The sequence below is a fragment of the Eleutherodactylus coqui genome, chromosome 1 (genome assembly GCF_035609145.1).
Source record: "Eleutherodactylus coqui strain aEleCoq1 chromosome 1, aEleCoq1.hap1, whole genome shotgun sequence".
NCBI classification, from domain to species: Eukaryota; Metazoa; Chordata; class Amphibia; order Anura; family Eleutherodactylidae; genus Eleutherodactylus; species Eleutherodactylus coqui.
Genome location: NC_089837.1, coordinates 91,042,871 through 91,062,571, shown reverse-complemented (window position 1 = coordinate 91,062,571; position 19,701 = coordinate 91,042,871).

Sequence of the window (19,701 nt, the reverse complement as noted above, 5' to 3'; positions counted from 1 at the left end):
TACTAACAGCATTTAGCAGTGATATAGACGTCCAACCAATCACAGAACTGACATTTACACAAAAAGCAAAAATATATATATATATATATCTTAAAATCCCTATGTTCTCTATTTTTAAGACGGTATAATTCACATAATTCATTACAAGTTTCTTATTTCATCAGCGTCTTTCTTTCTTTCTATGACACTGAATTTTATCTCTATGAAACAATAGCTAAGATATTAATAAGCAACTAAAACATTCAGACTTCAAACAGCATTAATTATTAGTAATTACTAGACGTATACTTCTCTCCTAGGCTGGTCTGTGTTGAGGGTGGAAGAACACCTCTTCCTATTGTTCTTCCCTCCCATCTCCTTACATCACCTAGCTCCACCCCCTGTGGTCTGGCTCAGCGTTTGGTCTTTCTTGCCTCATTTAGTTTCTAGCCACCGGACAGTATACACCATATAACACAATCTAACTCTCATACGGGCCCTTCATTAATACACACACATAAAGACAAAAACATTTGCATGTCAGTTACTACTTTTTAAGTGTCAGTACTTCCTCACTTGTCTAAAAGTGTCGGTACTTCCCAACCCTGCTTATTTACCTCGTCTCTACTAATTCTCTTATGTTTATTTTTATCCCAATCTGTGCCACAATAGTCTTTCACATAATTTTAGATTATAGTTCCCACTGCCTTCCCTGTTTTACATCTGCTTCTATATCACCCTCCGCTCCCTGCATCTCTTTCTTGTCCTCATGCTTCCACTCACTAGCCTAGGATCTAGTGAGCATAGGCATAACCGGTTTGTGCCGAGGAGCTCCGCAAGCAGGGCAGCTCTCTCTCCAATCCGGGTTCTGTTGTCCACAATGCCAGCAGGTCCATCCCTCCAGTCCAATGTTTGACCTTGGAGTGGATGACTTGGCACAGGGTGGGGGGGAGGAGACGGTTGGAATTGAGATGAAGGAGGGGGTGAAGGTTGAAGAGGGAACTGACCCCACAATGAGAGAACATTATATACCTGTGCTTTGAATTCTTTTCTCATTTCATTTTTAGCTATTGAACAGTATATATATAATACAACATACTTCCTGTGTAGCCAAATATAACCAATTCTTAATTCACATTTCTTTGCAAAAACAAGTAGGTCTTCTAAAGCCCAGTACTCCCCACCCTTTGAAATGTATCTTATCTTCTATAGAACACAGAAACTTCTCCAGACAAATAGCTGTATAACTGGTTCCACTGCCTGTAAACATCTTCTAAATTGCAAATTCACACTCACTAAGGGTTTTTTTTTTTTTTTTGTTTTTTTTTCATTCCTATACGGACTGATAATATGTGAAGTAGAAATTGGGATTGTATTTACTGTACACCAGACTTCCAATAATGAGCGAATTATGTATAGATAAGAAAAACTCTTAGTACCGCGGTTTTTACACGATTCGCTCAGAATAGGCTACCCAATGACAAACACAATACAACTTATGCCCATTTCTACCCACATACTTATATTCACCACTCCAGATAGCAACTATTATTACCGTGCATTGTTCTTTTGAACCCCCACAGATGTGAGTGGGGTATAACTTTCTTACACTTAGAAATTAGACATTACAAGAACACTAAGACGTACAACAAAGATTAGTTTACATAACAACAAGACTTACAAGACAAACAATAGTGGTTATTTGTCACATAATTGTCCACAGATTTTGCATGAACTTACTTTATGTCCCAGAGGGACACAAACTATAAGAGGATTCCCTTTCTCTGATAACCCCTTACTGCCGTATCTATACTTGCCTTAATCCATCTGTCTAACATATTTTTATACAACCTTTTGACTATCTCTGAATCTTTTCCCCAAACGTGCTGGTCTAAGACTCCCAAAATTCTAAACACCTTACTACATTCTTCTTCCCACAGCTAACGTGCCTTCTTTGTCTTTTACTATTTCTCTAGCTGATTTCCATATAGGCATACTACTTGCCCTGTACGTTTCCCATATTGTCTGTTCCTTTATCTAAACCGGCGTCTCTGATATCTTTCATATGCTTTTTCCCGTACTGTTACCAGAACTCATAGTTAAAGGTTCCCGTTTTTCTAAGTCCTATCTTTCTATATTTTATACACTTGTCTGCAATCGTCTCCCCCTTCCCTTTCTCACACAGCTTATGGCACACAGAACCTTATTTGTCACACAGGTTTCTATTTGTCACACAGGTTTCTATTTGTCACACAGGTTTCTATAGGTCACACAGGCTTCTATAGGTCACACAGGCTTCTATAGGTCACACAGGCTTCTATAGGTCACACAGGCTTCTATTTCACACAGTACACTAAGGACCCCTGGTCCTGGAATAATTTTACGGACTTCTTAAGGGGGGGGGTTTAGGGGAGACCAGACCTCTCTTCTAAGGGAACTTCTGGTGATATTATAACAGACTCAGTAAAAGCAAATTATGGCTAACACGACACAGACTATCAACGTACAGATTTCAACAATTACTACAGGCAACATGGCAATATACACACAAGGGTTCTTCCGTCTAGCACGGTCACTAAGAACACCGTAAATAACAGGCAGAAGCGTCCTATATAACATACGGCAACTCACCCCCTGTCGACACGAGGACTGAATGAAGTCAGGAGAGCCCAGAGCTTGAGTGGCAAGTCAAGAGCTTACCGTATACCGGTGTTTTGTAGATCTGGGGTCCCGTGGCCTCTCGTCCGGCTGGTCGGCAGGTAGTGTAGTCAGGTATCGGCCGTAGGTAAGGAGTTAGCTTCTGCCCCACTTGTCGGGCGCCAAATAAACTGTGGGGGGTCTGGAACGCAGACCGTAATGCGAATGTTGCCTGTATCCAAATTAAGAGGAAATATTATATAGAGTACTCATAGTTGAGAACCATAATGACCCACTATACACAGACTTAGTAAATCAGAATGAATTCTGTTTATTGTTGTACATTGCTAGTTTATATGCAAGTTGGAAAGAAGGCGTTTCCAATACCTAGTTTCATTCTACTTTTGCTGACCAAACCCTCATTCCAACAGATTACAATAGGGCTGTAAATCAAAAGCCTTTTAAACAAAAGGTATCAACAAAGCTGTTTGAACTATACATAAAACAATTACATGTGATAATAAAGGTTGTCTCCTGGCTGGCTGAGTACCTACTTAATCAGAAGATCCATCAACAATTTGCACATCAAAAGAGGGCACATTGTTTCTAGTTTTCACATAGACAAAACTGGTTCGGCCACCTACTCGGGAGTCAGCACAGAGTTGGTATTCAGTAAGATAACTGAATAAAATCTAATTAATCATACATTTAGTATTTTAAAATCAATATTCAAATAAACGCTTGAATATACCTTTTTACATATGATTCTATATCCAAATTCTACTAGCAACTTCCGGAATGTTTTACATATAATACATAACATTATATAACCAAATAACTAATGTCACATTTATTACACTGTTTCCTTATCTTTCTTATGTTAGGTTATTGATTAATATTGATTGACCCCTATCAGGGCAAACAGCTGATTGTCCATGACCCCAGTACTGGTATACCCAGCAAATAACTGATTTTGCTGGGGCGATCCACAGCTACCCCAAGATTTCTGCAGAAGACATGTAATATTACAAGATAAATAGCCAAGATGGCACCACATCTTCTGGAACGGGAGTAGCTCTCCATTCTGGGTTATAGAGGGGGATTCCAAATAGAGGAATCGGCTCTATGCTATTGAAATATATTCTAATATATGTTATCAAAACAACTCGGCCCTCATGTGGATGCATTATGTAACTACACGCTATGCCTCAAACTCACTCATCCTCATCATAGCATCTACAGGGTGGGCCACGTAAAAGTCTGTCAGTACCACACTGTTATGAAAGTGGCCTAAAAGAAAAGCTGTCTTTGTTGCCATGAGTATTTTGTATAAATAATAGCTAACAAGTCTTCACTATAGCTATTATTTATAATTTCACTGAATAATTTTCCAGAGCATGGGTAATATATATCCATTTATTGCAGTTGCCGTCCTGGGATGGGCTTTCTACTGGTAAAGCGTATGAACAGGGGTTGTGCTTTTAGCACAACTTCTTCAAAGTCTATATTTTTTACAGTATTGTGAATATAACTCCTATCCATATGATAAATTACACTATGTGACTACTTTTTTTTCTTCTCAGGAATTTATTGGTAGTCTTGTGTTGCCTAGGTTACATCTAACTGGTAATGTGCTTTTATTGAGTCATAACTTTGGTTTTGTACCAGCTGTTATGGCATTTTAGCTGACCCTATGTCCTATGTGACATACAGTTATAATACCAATCCTGATATTTTATTTGTTTGACTAGCTTGTTACCCACAATTTTGTCCGAGTGGAATTTGAATTCTTCTTCTAATCTGTGCTTTGCTGTATATTGATATGTAAAAAGATGAAATAGTGAAAGCAATCTGCCATGTCAGCACAATTCTGTACACTATGTTTTTAGTCTTATTATCTTTTGCTAGGACATAAAGGTTTCATAGGCTATATACACGTGAGCCGCCACATACAGTTGCCCAGGAGAAAAACATGTTTTTTCTAAATGTACACCTGCTACCTTAAGTGTTTGCCCTTGAGCCTTATTGATAGTCATTGCAAATGCTAATTTTAGAAAGAATTGCAGCCTTTTGAATTGAAAAGGCAAATCTGTTGGTATTATCAGAATACGCGGCATATTAAAAGACCAAAAAATGGATACGAAATACGATTACCAAAAGGAAACCATTTCTTATACCGCTGAGGTAAAGTTAAAGCTGTGCTGTGATTGGTTGCCATGGGTCCACTCAGGACATGAAGCCTATGCAGAGGAGCTGGGAGGGCAAAGCAGTCACTTGTCATGGTGACACTTACCAGGCTCCTTTCCGGAGGGCTGCACGTGACCTCGGCCCAAGTATCACTAGGCCTCTTCCGGACACCGATAGCTTAGTGATGATCAATAAACATATTTCCCAACACTATGAGCCGTCGGCGGTAAAGAATAGAGTCTACACATAATGTAATGATTAAGTACCTCAGTCCCTGGCAATGGTCAGGGCCTGGCAAACTTTACTGTAGTTAACTGAAGACAGGGTACACAAGTATAATGATACACTGATGCAGGTCACACATAAACAAGAAGATCTGAGAAGAACTCAGGATGACACTGGCCCTACAATCCTGAGATTCGTCCGGAACCACTCTTGGAAGGGAAGACTCTGAATGACACCGGCCCGGCAGTCCTAGTTATCTGTCCCGGACCGCTCCTGGAGGGGGAAGGGATTGACTCTCCACAGATTACAAGCTGAGAACAGTAGCTCTGCACGATGATCAGACTCTTTCTGCATGCTCACACTCTCTCTCTCTTTCTCCTCACTCGTTATTGGCTCCTGGTATTGGGACACTCAGGAAACCTCTCTTCTTCCTCCATCACCTCACCACGTGAGGGTTGAAGGTACCCCCACGTGGCCAGCACTCACTCCTTCCACTACCGTTGAAGATCAGAGACTCAGGAACTCTCTTACTGGCTCTCACTGTGAGGGACTCCTTTTGCTACACCAAATCACTTATACTTCTAGTCTGTAGCATACCACATGACATGACATAAATTGATACATTTACAGGCATATATACCAGCCTCATGCAAACATTAACCGCTCACTTGCTGCAACTGTGTAATACACATAACAGATGACCAGACAATTTCTGCACAGAGCATCCACACAAGACACTACATAGAATATACTTACGGAGGGGACCAGGACTGAATGTTCTGGGCATCTACATGAGCAACACAGATTTTCAATCTATGTTAATGTGTAATTCGTTCAAGGCAAAATCCGTCTATTTGTGTCGTACAGTCCAGCTTTCATTTCTTATACTGCTGAGGTAAAATCAAAGCTGCGCTGTGATTGGTTGCTATTGGCAACACAGATTTTCTTCAAAATGTCAATCCATGTTAATGTGTCTTTTGTTCAAGTTTTAAACACGGGCAATGCCGGGTATCCTTGCTAGCTTAATAATGGCATACATGCGGCAACGACCTCTGCCCTCATGTGTCTGCCCACTTAGGGAGGCATAGTTTATGATGTGCATCCCCTTCCCCTCCGCCACACTTGATAATCGCATACATGCAGCAACCTTAGAAAGTGTTCATTTTGGGAAAAGGAGGAGGAAACATGGTGGAAGCAGGAGAAGTAGAGCAGCAGCACCACCACCAGTAACTGCACCTTGAGGGCGAAGAGTGGTTTTTGCTATAATTCTATACTCAGTCTTATGTGAGTGAAGATTACCATCTAACTAATCAGTTGTAGTTCTTTCCTCCTGTATAGAGAAATAAGTAAGGGGGGTCAACTGGAACTCTGTACCCCAGGCCGAGTTAAGATTTCCCTGTGCTAGATCACCAAAGCTGTAACCCTTTAACCCTCCACCTAATATGCATGACTTTCTAGGCTACATTTGCTCAGCGTGTTTTTTTGCTGCGTTTTATAACAATATCAGAAACGCTCTTTTCTCCTTAGGGAGAGCAACTATATACTATAAACTAAGTAAGGAGACTCAAATGGCCAAGCACGTTCCTCTGGGTAATATGCAAATATTCCATCTCCCTTATTTGCTTATAACAATATGAACAATAAAAAAAAAAACACATACAGTTTTTAGATGTTATTTTTAATTGTAGTTGAAAACCAAAAGAAAAACTGCCACGTGGGAACGCAGCTTTATACTCCCTCCTTGTGATGTTTTCTAATATCACATGGGCATGCTGGGACTTGTAGTTCCACCTCTCATATTCTCCCCACTGATCAGCTGACTCCCAGGGCTGCTGTCACTGCAGTCAGCACAGGACATAGCTTGCGCTGATTGTAGTGAAGTGGCGAAGTCTGGTATTGCAGGTACAGCTCTCGTTGAATACAATCCCCGCCAATCAGCTGATTTCTCAGGTTGCCGAGCTACAGTCAGCATAATCTGCTTTCTGCATTGACCGCAATGACAGCAGCCTCAGGAATGAGCTGATTGATGGAAATCAATAATAATAACAAATAATAAAAAAGTCCCTAACTATCCCTTTAGGTTGCTTAGGCAGCAATATCGCACAGATTGGTGGTCTGTGCGATATTGCTGCATTTTCTTGTGGCAATATCGCAATATTGTGTCACTACAAAAATGCACATGGTGCTACAAAGTCGCGCGATTTTCTAGTACCAAGTGCGAGGGTTTTCGGGGGTAGGTGGGGGGGGGGCTTGAAATATATGCCCTACCCTGAAAATAAGCCCTAGCTGCCTAGAAAAAAAAAAGAAAAACATCACCTAAGAAGCGCTGTCAGGCTCTGGTGCACGTCTCCCGAAGGTCCCCAGCACTTAACTGAAGTTCTCCGGCATAGCCTCCTGGTCAGGCATTTGAAAAATCCCACCTCCAGGAAGCTCTGCCTCTGATTGGCTGTGCATTGCGGCACTCAGCCAATCAGAGCCGGGGCTCGATGAACCAATCACAGCCATTCAATGAATGAATAAATCATCCAGCGTTGGCTCTGAATTGGCTGAGCCAGTGCTTGAGAACCAATTGCAGCCAGCACTTCATGGAGGCGGGGATTTTAACCCTCCAATCCAGGACGGGCTGCTTGCTGTCTACAGAAAAGTGTCCTGGAGACATGCATCGGAGATGACAGAGCCTGATAGGTGATGTATAATTTTTTTTTTTGATGCACATAGGGCTTACTTTAGGGGTTTGACAGTAAGATTTCCTACTGTAAAAGTTGCATGGCACAGCACAAAAAACGTTTTTTTGTGTGATGCAATGTCACACATAGGAAGGGTCCATAGGGATACATGGGCTACAAAAAAAAATCGCAAATCATGGCTGTATAGAGCATGCCACAATTTTGTAGTCTCACAATGTCGCAGGCTACAAAACATCACTCATGTGAAAGAACACATAGGAAGCATGGGCTCTACATATATGCAATTTGTAGCACTGTTGCATTAAGACAAAATCAAACAGGAAAATTGCTCATATGGAAGCTGCCTAAGAGAGGAAATAACAGGGGAAAAATATAAAAAGTGGAACTACAAGTCCCAGCATAAACATTCTGTTATTCAAAGATGAGCAAACACACTCGTCTGAGCTTGCTACTAGTATTAGGGTACTCGAGATGCTCGTTACTCGAGACGAACACCACGCGGTACTCGAGTCAATTCCCTTTCCTTCCCCGCATGCTTAGCGCCATTTTCAAGCCAATAAACATGCGGGAGGGCATTGACACTTCCTGCTGTGACATGCCAGCCCTATCCCACCCCACAGTAGTGAGTGGCTGGGCCGATCAGGTGACCGCCGAGTACTTAAAGTGGTCCCGCCCGTGGCTCGCCTCAGACGCATGCTGGCAGAGGTTAGGGAAAGTGCTGCTGCTGATATAGGGAAAGTGTTACAGTCAGGATCCTCTCTTCAAGAACCCCAATGGTCCTTCTTAGGGCTACTCCTCATTGTGTGCATTACAGTTGTGGCTGGCTGGGAGCAATAGTGCACCCATTTTTTTTCTAAAGCATCTAGGCCTGTGCAGTGCATTACAGCTATAGCATTCTCACTGTGCGGTGCATTAGGCAGAGGTCTCACCGCGAAACAGTACTCTAATATTTCCTGGGCCACTGCAAACCATTTCAGTTATACCGTTCTATGTCTACAGTGCATTAGGCAGATGTCTCACCGCGAAACAGTACTCTAATATTTCCTGGGCCACTGCAAACCATTTCAGTTATACCATTCTATGTCTGCAGTGCATTAGGCAGATGTTAGGGAAAGTGCTGCTGCTGATATAGGGAAAGTGTTACAGTAGGATCCTCTCTTCAAGAACCCCAACAGTCCTTCTTAGGGCTACTCCGCATTGTGTGCATTACAGTTGTGGCTGGCTGGGAGCAGTAGTGCACCCTTTTTTTTTCAAAAAGCATCTAGGCCTGTGCAGAGCATTACAGCTATAGCATTCTCAGTGTGCAGTGCATTAGGCAGAGGTCTCATCGCTAAACAGTACTCTAATATTTCCTGGGGCACTGCAAACCATTTTTAGCTCTGCCACTGTGCAGAGCGTCTCACAATACCCTTTCCTTGGGTGCAGTGAAGTAGCCGTAGTTATTAGCACTGTCCACTGGCTGTACAGGTTTCTGCCTCTGTGCAGAGCATCTCACAATACCCTTTTCTTGGGTGCGGTGAAATAGCCACAGTTATTAGCACTGTCCACTGACTGTGTAGTTTAATGCCCCTGTGCAGAGCGTCACACAATTGCCTTTCCTGGGGGGAGGTTGAGGTAGCTGCAGTTATTCGCACTATCCACTTGCTGTATAGCTTTCTGCCCCTGTGCAAAGCGTCACACGATACCCTTTCCTTGGGTGCGGTGAAGTAGCCTCAGTTATTAGCACTGTCCACTGGCTGTATACTTTTTTGCCTCTGTGCAGAGCATCTCACAATACCCTTTCCTTGAGAGGGTTAAGGTAACTGCATTTATTAGCACTGTCCACTGGCTGTATAGTTTTCTGCCCCTGTGCAGAGTGTCGCACAATACCCTTTCCTGGGGAAGATGTTAAGGTAGCCGCAGTTACCAGCACTATCCACTGGCTGTAGAATTTTCTCCCACTGCATACAGCCTCTATTATCTACAAGTCTCTGTGAGCGGTAAATGACCACTAGGTATCAGCGCAAGACAGCGGGTTAATTTTTTCAAGTCACAGCATAGAGTCTTCGCTATCTACAAGTCTCTGTGCGCGCTGAATTAGCCACAGTTGTCAGCTCTGTACAGTGGGGTAATTTAATCCACCATGATGAAAAGTAGGGGTAAGGGTCGTGGATGCGGACATGGGCGTCCAAGTGAGGGTGTGGGCACAGGCCGAGTTCCTGGGCGGGGTGAATCACAGCCAGCTGCTGAGGAATTAGGAGAAAGGCAAGATTCTAGGCTCCCCAGCTTCATATCACAATTTGCGGGTCCGCGTGGTAGACCTTTATTACAAGCAGAGCAATGCGAGAAGATCCTGTCGTGGATGGTAGATAACGCGTCCAGCAATGTATCGAACACCCAGTCTTCTACGCAGTCCACTACTCCCGGCCTATGGACTGCATCTTTGAATCCTCTGGCTGCTCCTCCTTCCTCCCAGCCTCCTCACTCCATGAAAATGACATATTCTGAGCAGGCAGACTCCCAGGAACTGTTCTTTAGTCCCTGCCATGAGTGGGAAAAAAGTTTTCCTCTCTCACCTGAGGAGTTTGTTGTGACCGATGCCCAACATCTGGAAAGTTCCCGGAGTCCGGGTGATGAGGCTGGGGACTTCCGGCAACTGTCTCAAGAGCTTTTTGTGGATGAGGAGGATGAGACACAGTTGTCTGTCAGTGAGGTAGTAGTAAGAGCAGTAGGTCCAAGGGAGGAGCGCACAGAGGATTCAGAGGAAGAGCTGCTGGACGAGGGGGAGGCAAGTGCAGCAGCAGGACAGGTTGGAAGAGGCTGTGGGGTGGCCAGGGGGAGAGGCAGGGCCAGAGCAAAGAATCCCCAAACTGTTCCCCAAAGCACCCCCTCGCGGCAAGTCTCTGTGCAGAGGGCTACGTGTTCAAAGGTGTGGATGTTTTTTATTGAGAGCACGGATGATCGACGAACAGTGGTGTGCAACCTGTGCCGCACCAAGATCAAGAGACGGGTGATGACAGTATGTCGCTTGATAGCCAGACCACACTCACGTCTATATCTCAGCGTGTTTTGGGGGATGAAGGGGAGGAGGAGGAGGGGGAAGAGACAGCTGGCCACACTGCAGAGGGTACCCATGCTGCTTGTCTCTCATCTGTTTAGCGTGTATGGGCTGAAGAGGAGGAGGATCCTGAAAGTCCTTCTCCTAGTGAGGACAGCGATATGTTGCGTACTGGGACCCTGGCACACATGGCTGACTTCATGTTAGGTTTCCTTTCCCATGGCCCTCGCGTTAGACGCATTCTGGACAACACGGATTACTGGCTGTACACCCTTCTAGACCCATGGTATGAGGAGAACCTTTCCACTCTCATTCCTGAAGAGGAAAGGGGTACGAGAGTGATGCAGTACCACAGGGCCCTGGTGGAAAAAGTGATACTAAAGTTCCCATCTGACAGTGCTAGCGGCAGAAGACCCAGTTCAGAGGGCCAACTAGCAGGGGAGGTGCGGGGATCAGGCAGCATGTCCAGCGCAGGCAGGGGAACACTCTCCAAGGCCTTTACCAGTTTTATGGCTCCCCAGCAAGACTGTCACCACTCCCCAGTCAAGGCTGAGTCAGAGGGAACAATGTAAAAGGATGGTGAGGGAGTACATAGCCAATCGTACCACCTCTGCTCCATCGTGCCTCTGCTCCATACAACTACTGGGTGTCAAAGCTGGACACGTGGCATGAACTTGTGCTGTCCACCCTGGAGGTGCTGGCCTGCCCTGCCGCTAGCATCTAGTCCTAGAGGGTGTTTAATGCAGTTGGGTCGATCATCACAGATAAGCGCCGACATGCTTACACTCATAAAGATAAACAAAGGCTGGATTTCCCCAGACTTCTCTTCTCCACCAGCGGAAAGCAGCGGATCCTAATGATCCTTTTAGCTGAAACAGGAGAAATATGCATCCTCTCTCTAACCCTAAAAAAGGGGAGAAGTAGCCTGGTCTATCCCTTCCAGAACTTACTCCTCCTCAAACAGCATGTCATCAAGCTGAACCGCCAAAAGGCTCTATTAAAACCAATGTTTTCAGAGGGCTGCCTCCAGGTTCTGTTACAAATAAAGCAACTACGAGCTGTATCTTTAAAAAATGTTTATGGCTTTCACCTGCCCTCGGGGTTAAGCAATTTATTAAGGGTACACTTGTACTCTTGGTACACCAATTTTTCAGGCCTTCGCCTATACTCTTAGCCAACAACTTTTTCCTGCCTTCGCCTACACTCTTGGCAAACAAATTTTTTCAGGTGTCCGCCTGTACTCTTGGTACACCAATGTTTGAGGGGTTCGCCTATACTCTTGCAACAGAAATGTTTTAAGGGCTCGAATATACTCTTGCTACAGAAATGTTTCAGGGGTCCGCCCATGCTGTGGGTGCACAAAGACTTCCCATTGTGGTGTTTTATCTATCTGGCACAAATACACCGAATGACTAGGGCAGAAGTGTGGTCCGAGGTCCTTGGCGGGGTAAAACTCTGCCATGTTTGGGCACTTTGATTTCTTTATGTGTAATACTGTCTTGAGTTTCATGGGCTCGTCTATGCTGTGGGTGCACAAAGACTTCCCATTGCAGTGTTTTACCTATCTGGCACAAAAACACAGAATGACCTGGGTAGGGCGCAGAAGACTTTCCCATTGTGGTGTTCAGCTCTCTGACACCTACACAGAATGAAGTGTGTGGGGACACATGGATTTCCCATTGCTATGTAACTTACAGCACCTTGGGTCACACAAAGCAGAGGCTGGGACTGAGCCTGACCCTGGGGTCGCTCACGTGCCAATCACACAGAGTATTGCAGGTCCTACTTCAGTTATGGTTTCTCGGGCTTATTAGGCCACCTCCTCCTCCTGCTTGGGGTCTGGGGATCAGCGCTGGGAGCAATGTATTATCTCTCGTGCTACAAATTACCACAGTTATTCGAGATACTGGATTGGAGCGTTCACAGGAAGCTAAACGGATTTCATGAGACTTTCACAGGGTCACTGTGTACCTGTGGTGGCTATTTTTGTGACACCTCCTGCTTCAAACCAATCTTTGGTGTTAGTATGCGCTGCTGCATTGTGGAGATGTGTAGAAGTGCTGGCACCTGAGTCTCCTTTATGCCCACGTTTGCGGCTCCTGACAATTTTGTGACGGAGGTGGCACAGGATTGGAATGATGATTTTACGTCAATTTATCATCAATTCTCATCAGCATTGTGGGCTATCGCCCATACTTTCAAAGAGGGTCGCTGCCTAGCCCTGCCAACCCTCTGCAGTGTGTGTCTATGGTTCCTCCTCATAGCAGACACACTTATAAATCGACATGAGGGTGGTGTGGCTATGAAGTGAGCGTGTGGCATGAGGGCAGCTGAACGCTGTGCAGGGAAAATTTTGTGTGCGTTGTGGACGCAGGCTTGTGCGGGGGGTTGGATAGCAATGCCAGCATGTAACCCAGGAGAAGAGGCAGCGGTGTTACCCGCAGGCAGTGATTGTCCTTGGTTGCAGCTGGTGTAGTGCTTAGCTAAGATGTGCCAGCGCGTATGCCTTGCGACTGATGGTCTTTCCCAAGTAAATTGCTGAGAGGGAGTATAAAAGAACAAAAGCTCCCAGCACATGCAGACTATTATAAGGGAAAGTCAAAAGAGGAGAGAACTCCCAGTATTTCCCTATAAGATCTTACCCAAAAATCAATAATCATAGGACCTTAACTGAGTTCCACCCTCCTGATATCATCGCAGGTCCTTCACTAGTATGCAGTCTTTTCTCCACTGCTGAGCTTTAGCCCTCAAGAAATCTTCAAAGTTCCTGATGCTCTTCTTAACTCCAAAGGTCCATCATTTATCCGGTCTGCTGTTCTACCTATAGCAAGAAGCCCCAAACAAGCTCTGGGTGGGCCCCCAGGCATAACTTTCATCTGCCGAGGTTTGCTGGTTGCTGGCGCTGGACCTGACGTCAGGGATGTCTGGTACTGTGGGTTAGCACATAGCATCACATTGCAGGAAGTGTCCACCAGTCTGAAGGGCAGCATTTCCATTACCAGCAGCTGTGCAATGCTTGTATTTAGTCTCTGTGCTCAGGGATGGTTGGGATGGTATTTTTTTGACGTTCCTATAGGCAGATGGATGCTGACCTGGGACACGCTGGAATATGGGGTAGATGTCAATGTCGGTAAAGGTGATGATGGCAGCTCAACTTGCTCTCCGTTATCCACTCCTGACTCTGAAGCATGCAGCCTGATCGTCGATTGCAAAGGAGAGGCCTGAAGTAGGGATGCTACTGCCCCTACATAAAACTGCCTCTCTGTGCTCAGAGGCTACTCCATGAACAGGGAAGGAGTTGAAGGAAGAGGCAGCTACAGCAGCGGAAGAGGGAGCAGGATGAGGCTGAATCTTTGCCCTCAGGCCCAAGTGGGCTCTCCAAGGTGATGGGAGTTCATATGACTCTTCATACACAGTCATAATGGGAGCTAGTACCTCCGTTTCCACATCCTGCTGAGTACACATTGCCTGTGGAAGGCTGATTGCACACACTGACCCACTGTCATTTTCCTCTTCAGAGAAAAAAATAGTTGAGCATCAGTGCATTCAATGTCTTGGTCTTCTTCCTTTGGTTGTTTGGACTGCCCCATTAACATTGAATGATCAAACAGCTCCTCAAACTGATCCATGTGGATTGTTTCGTAGTGTGTAGGGGATTTGGCATGTGGTGAAATAGAAGGGTGATGCTCATGGCCAACTAGTGCAGAATGACTGAGGAGATGCTGGTACTTGATGCATGCTGTGCCATCCACTCTACGACATCTGCTGCGTGTTGTAGATGTAAGGCACAAGCAAAACCACTTCTAAGGCTTGCCTTACATCCTGCAGAATGTAGAGCTGTTGCTTCAATGGGAGCCACTTGAAGTGCCACGTCGTATACCATCTCCACCACCTCCACTTCCGACAGGTTCACTATCAATTGCTTTCTTCATCTTTCCATTTCATTTTTTATTTAGTTTTTTTCTTTTTTGTTTACTTTTTAGTGTAGTTTTATGTAACTTTTCAACTTACTTTGTAGTTTGCAGAAGTGGGAGCTTCGTAAGGCCTGCAGATAATTTGTATTGGCTGGACTCACGACTTTGAGCCCGATAACATTCACTGTGTGTATTTGTGGTTTCCCTGTTTCTTTTTGGTTTATATTCACCAAAAGCCATCGACAACTAATTTGACACGATATGTGGAAAGATATGTGAGAACAGCAGGATTATAGTTTGTATCTTTGTGAGCTGTACCTGTTTTGTGCAAAGTAACTTAATATCCCTCACCCCACTGCTAGCTACATAAGACCTGCAAATAATTTGTAGTTGCTGGACTTTCTACTTTGAATGACATCTGAGGCCACAAACAAAGAACTGAAATATTCCCCACACTAAAGCATAGTTTACCTGTCTGCTTTGCTGATATATATATATATATATATATATATATATATATATATATATATATATATTGACAGCAGCAGAAATATGCTCCCTGTAAAACATCTCTCCCAATATAGAGACCACATTTTGCATAGGCATATAAAAGCCATGCAGCTTCTTTCTCTCGTCTTGACTATACAACCCCGTTTAATGTCTTTGCTGGTATGCAAGGTTTTACATCAACAGCGATATATCCTCCGGAGAATATCTCTTCTTAAAAACAGACCACGTTTTGTATAGGCATATAAATGTGAAGCAACTTCTCTTTCCTGTGCTCATGTGTAAAATGGCCACTAGTTACACTGCACCTATGATACATATGGCTAGGTCATGTCATGCAGGCATCCAATGAAACTATGGCCCATATGGAAGATGGAAGACACATTTGGTGACAACATCAAGGTGCCCTGATTGCTGATTGGCTGCACTATTGATCTCTGTAGCAGGCTTTTTGGGAAATTGAGATTTACCCACTATTTTTGCCAAAACTGTGGTTGGACTTACTTGATCCAATTTGGCGAAAACCTGGCCGATCGATGAGCAGCACTACATGCCATGATATTACTAGTCGCACAAAGTGGTTGTAATGGAGTTTGATCCAGGGGTTATTCCGACTGCCCCTAAATGGGGAAAATTGGCTTCTACCTCTTTGGTTTTCTTTTTGCTTTCCTCTGGATAAACATTGTAGGCGTGTTACAATATCCTATCCAATGATACGCCAGCCTGGGTTGCTCTAGAACTTACCCGCAACCCCTGTCCCTGCCTACTTGCCTCCACTCTTGGCTATCCCCACTGGGACAACTGGGCGGCAGTCCCTGCTCTCACTAGGGACCGAAAGGGGGGACTGCTGTACAAAGATGGAACAGGGTAGAATACCAACAGGAAGGGCAGATGAAGAAAACCAACAGGAAATACACACAGACCGAGGCAGATGGGATAACCTGGCAGATAAAGCAAAAGCTGACAAACAGGAGACTGACAGAGGCAGGATTCTAGCACACTGAACAGAAACCAATAACGGGCAGTGAATGGACTTCACTGCCAGCCTTATAAACAGAAGCCTCCGCCCAGGGGCGGAGAGAGGGAGGCAACTACCTCCCAGCAGAATCCCATAACCAGGGGCTCGTGCATAGAGCTGCACTCACAGGCGCGCGCGCACATGTCGCTGCCCGGACCCGCGAGCACGCGCACCGCATCGACCAGCCACCTGTGCCCCCGGCAGCCGCCGCATAGTAACAAGGGTGGAGGGTTGGGGAGGAGTAATAGGCTGAACTGAATGGACATATACGTTTTTTTGGCCTAAAATGCTATATTAATATGTTACTGACTGCGCATTCTCAGTCCCTTAATATACACTGTAGGGTTTATGCACACAGCTATCTTATGACTTCTTCTAAAAAACTCCATTCTGAAATCTAATTACAGTCTATTTAGCTATAATGCGGTAGAAAATGTCAAGTATGGCCGCGCCAGCTCTTCTGATTCCTTTCAGCCCCCCCAAATCCATTTCTAATGGCGAACAATTTCAATAAGCCAGTGATAAATTCTTTGTGTGCTAAGAAACAGATTTGTGCTAGGTTTCTCAAATTCTTCATTTTAAAGAATTTCTACCTAGGTATTAATTTCCTTAGTGCCACTGTTTACCATGGCAACCTCCGTCTAAGTGTATGTGAATGGTAGTAGCCATTTTCCGTCTCTCCAGGAATGTAATTTTATCAACAGATATTTAACTATTGCAAATGAACAGGAGGAATTTCCAGAAGCAGCAGCCTAGTAACGGTAGAAGCGTGCGAGAAATGGGGTATTAACTGCGAAATGGGCCATGCTGCATGTGTGTTTAATGTACACATTCACTGGATGCTATTTTGTTTATTGTCATTTCAATGCACTTTGGAGTTTTAGCTTACGATTACTTTTGCAGCGTAACTACTTTCCTGCCTGGAACATTTCAGACTCATTCATACGATATGAAGGAAGCCAGTGGGGAACAAATAGTAATCTCAGTTGGCAGAGAAACACATAGGTGGACTCTTACTAATGTGATGAATTGTGACTGTTCCTCATCTCAAAACCTATTTTCCTCTCTTATTACATTGCTATGTCAGAGATACCGGCACTGACATTACATCTTATTGCCGAGCCCCTCACACCCGGCTTTTACTTAGCAGTGATAGACTGGGATATGGATTGGAAGCCATCACGGGCAGGTTGCTGTGTCTCTGTTTCAGTCTGTCACTCATTCTGTCATTTTGTTATACTTGGTTTTCGTCTTATGTACTAAAACCCAGGACAACATACATAAAAATGCATACTAATAACCGTAATCGGTGAAACAATTTACAGAAGTCTGAATATACCAACTAAGATATTTATTACCATAAGAACGGAATACATGTATAGACCGCTATGGGTAGGACTCCGCAAATAGGAATAACCCTTTTCTTGCCATCAGTGAAGCAAAAGTGACTCTAAAGGCAGCTTCACACAGGGGGTTTCAATGTGTGAAGTTTGCGCACAATATGCAGAGAGTAGAACGCATTGATGTCATAATTTCCGTATTTTTTGAACACGCGTGCAAAGAAAAATGCACCATGCTCTACTTTTGTGCACATAGAAGTCTATGGGGGCACGTAAATATGCTTACAATATGTAAGGGGGTGCGGTATAAGCTGTGCAATTCTGCTGGAAAAAGAACACACCTGGAACTCATTAGGCTAAATAGTCACTTAAATCGGGGCATGTTTGTCTGCCCCACGCAAATTAACACAAAGTACAGTAAAACACTCCAAAACGCACATAACAACAACTTGTTAATAGCGCAAATATGTTGTGCTAAAGTGTGCGCAATTACACATATGACCATGATCCTATCCCCAGCCAATCCTGACAAGCCTATGACTTATTAAAGCATCATTCCCTGAATAACTAGTTCTTTATGGTATGCAAAGGTGCTTTCTTACTCAACTTTCCCATCTACTCCAATCCTGACCTTCGTTTGTTTCTGGATTACACTTTATCCTTCTGCTGCTTGCCCTGCCCCTTGGATGGTTAAATTGTTATGCAAAAATTCCACCTGCCCTGACCTTGGCTTTGCATTGTTTCTGCCTGCTCCTCCAGCACTGCACTATAGTTATCCTCGGGGGCGTAGCTACAGGCTCATGGGCTCAGGTGCAAAGTTTATCTTGGGGCCCCCAACTTCTCTTAACCCCTTAACACAGAGGCATAACTCAAGGCTCCTGGGCCAGAAATGCAAATCCTGTAACAGGGCCTCCAACTATAATGCATTATTCATAGTACTAGGTTCCCTATATGAAGAAGAGAGGCCTTATAGGCCCCCTGAGACTCCTGGGCCCAGCTGCAACTGCATCCCCTGCATCCGCTATAGTTACGCCAGTGGTTATTCTGACTAGTTTGCATCAGCTGCCGCAACACTGGGACTAGTTCTGGGGTAACGGCCTGGTGGTCCCTGCAGTGATGACCAGATCCCAATTGGTGGAGTTAAAGTGTGAAAACCAGGGGACCCCATGTGCTGCCCTCAGGAGTAGCCCCAAGCCAAATCGATTTGTGGCACATCGAGTCCACATCCACTGTTCTGGCACCATCCTTCTTGGCTTAATGGAGAAATCTCCTCCTATATGCACAGGCAAGGCAGGCAGGGTAAAACCAAAGGAAAGCTATCAAGAGGACACTTTTTCACTTCCGGCTCTTTTTAAACATATGTTTTCTTGGAATGGAGAAGTGTTCCTGGCTAATTTAGTTTGTTATAATGAGGAAGCCTGCCAGTAATCCGCATTGCCCTTGGTTAGGGCAGCATAAATCTGCTAACCGGTTCCTTTTAATTTAACAACACAAATAAAGTGCCATTTCCCTGTTACTAGAGCATTGCCTTCACACTCAGCGGTAATATAGCCAAGCTTTTGATTCACTGGTGACAGTGAAAAATTGGATGTTCAATAAACACAGTTCATTAACAAAATGGATGTCAAGCGCACAAATCACACATATCACAAAGTTTTGCAGAATTCTTTCTTGATCCATCATCTAATCCTTTAAAGTCTACCGCTAACCTCCACAGTGCAGGGACACACATTGTATGGAATGGGCTTTGTACGCATAAATAATGGACAAACTGATTTTGACTTGTAAACTGTGTACTATAATACAAGTTAGTAACTAACTCAGGATCAGCACAAACTATGTAATGGTATTATCTATCTATCTCATATCTATCTCATATCTATCTATCTATCTATCTATCTATCTATCTATCTATCTATCTATCTATCTATCTATCTATCTATATCATATCTATCTATCTATCTATCTATCTATCTATCTATCTATCTATCTATCTCATATCTATTTCATATCTATCTATCTATCTATCTATCTCATATCTATCTATCTATCTATCTATCTATCTATCTATCTATCTATCTATCTATCTATCTATCTATCTATCTATCGTTTGGTCGTCTGACAGGAGTCCCTCAATAACAAACTCTATAGACGTCAAGGAAACCATCAT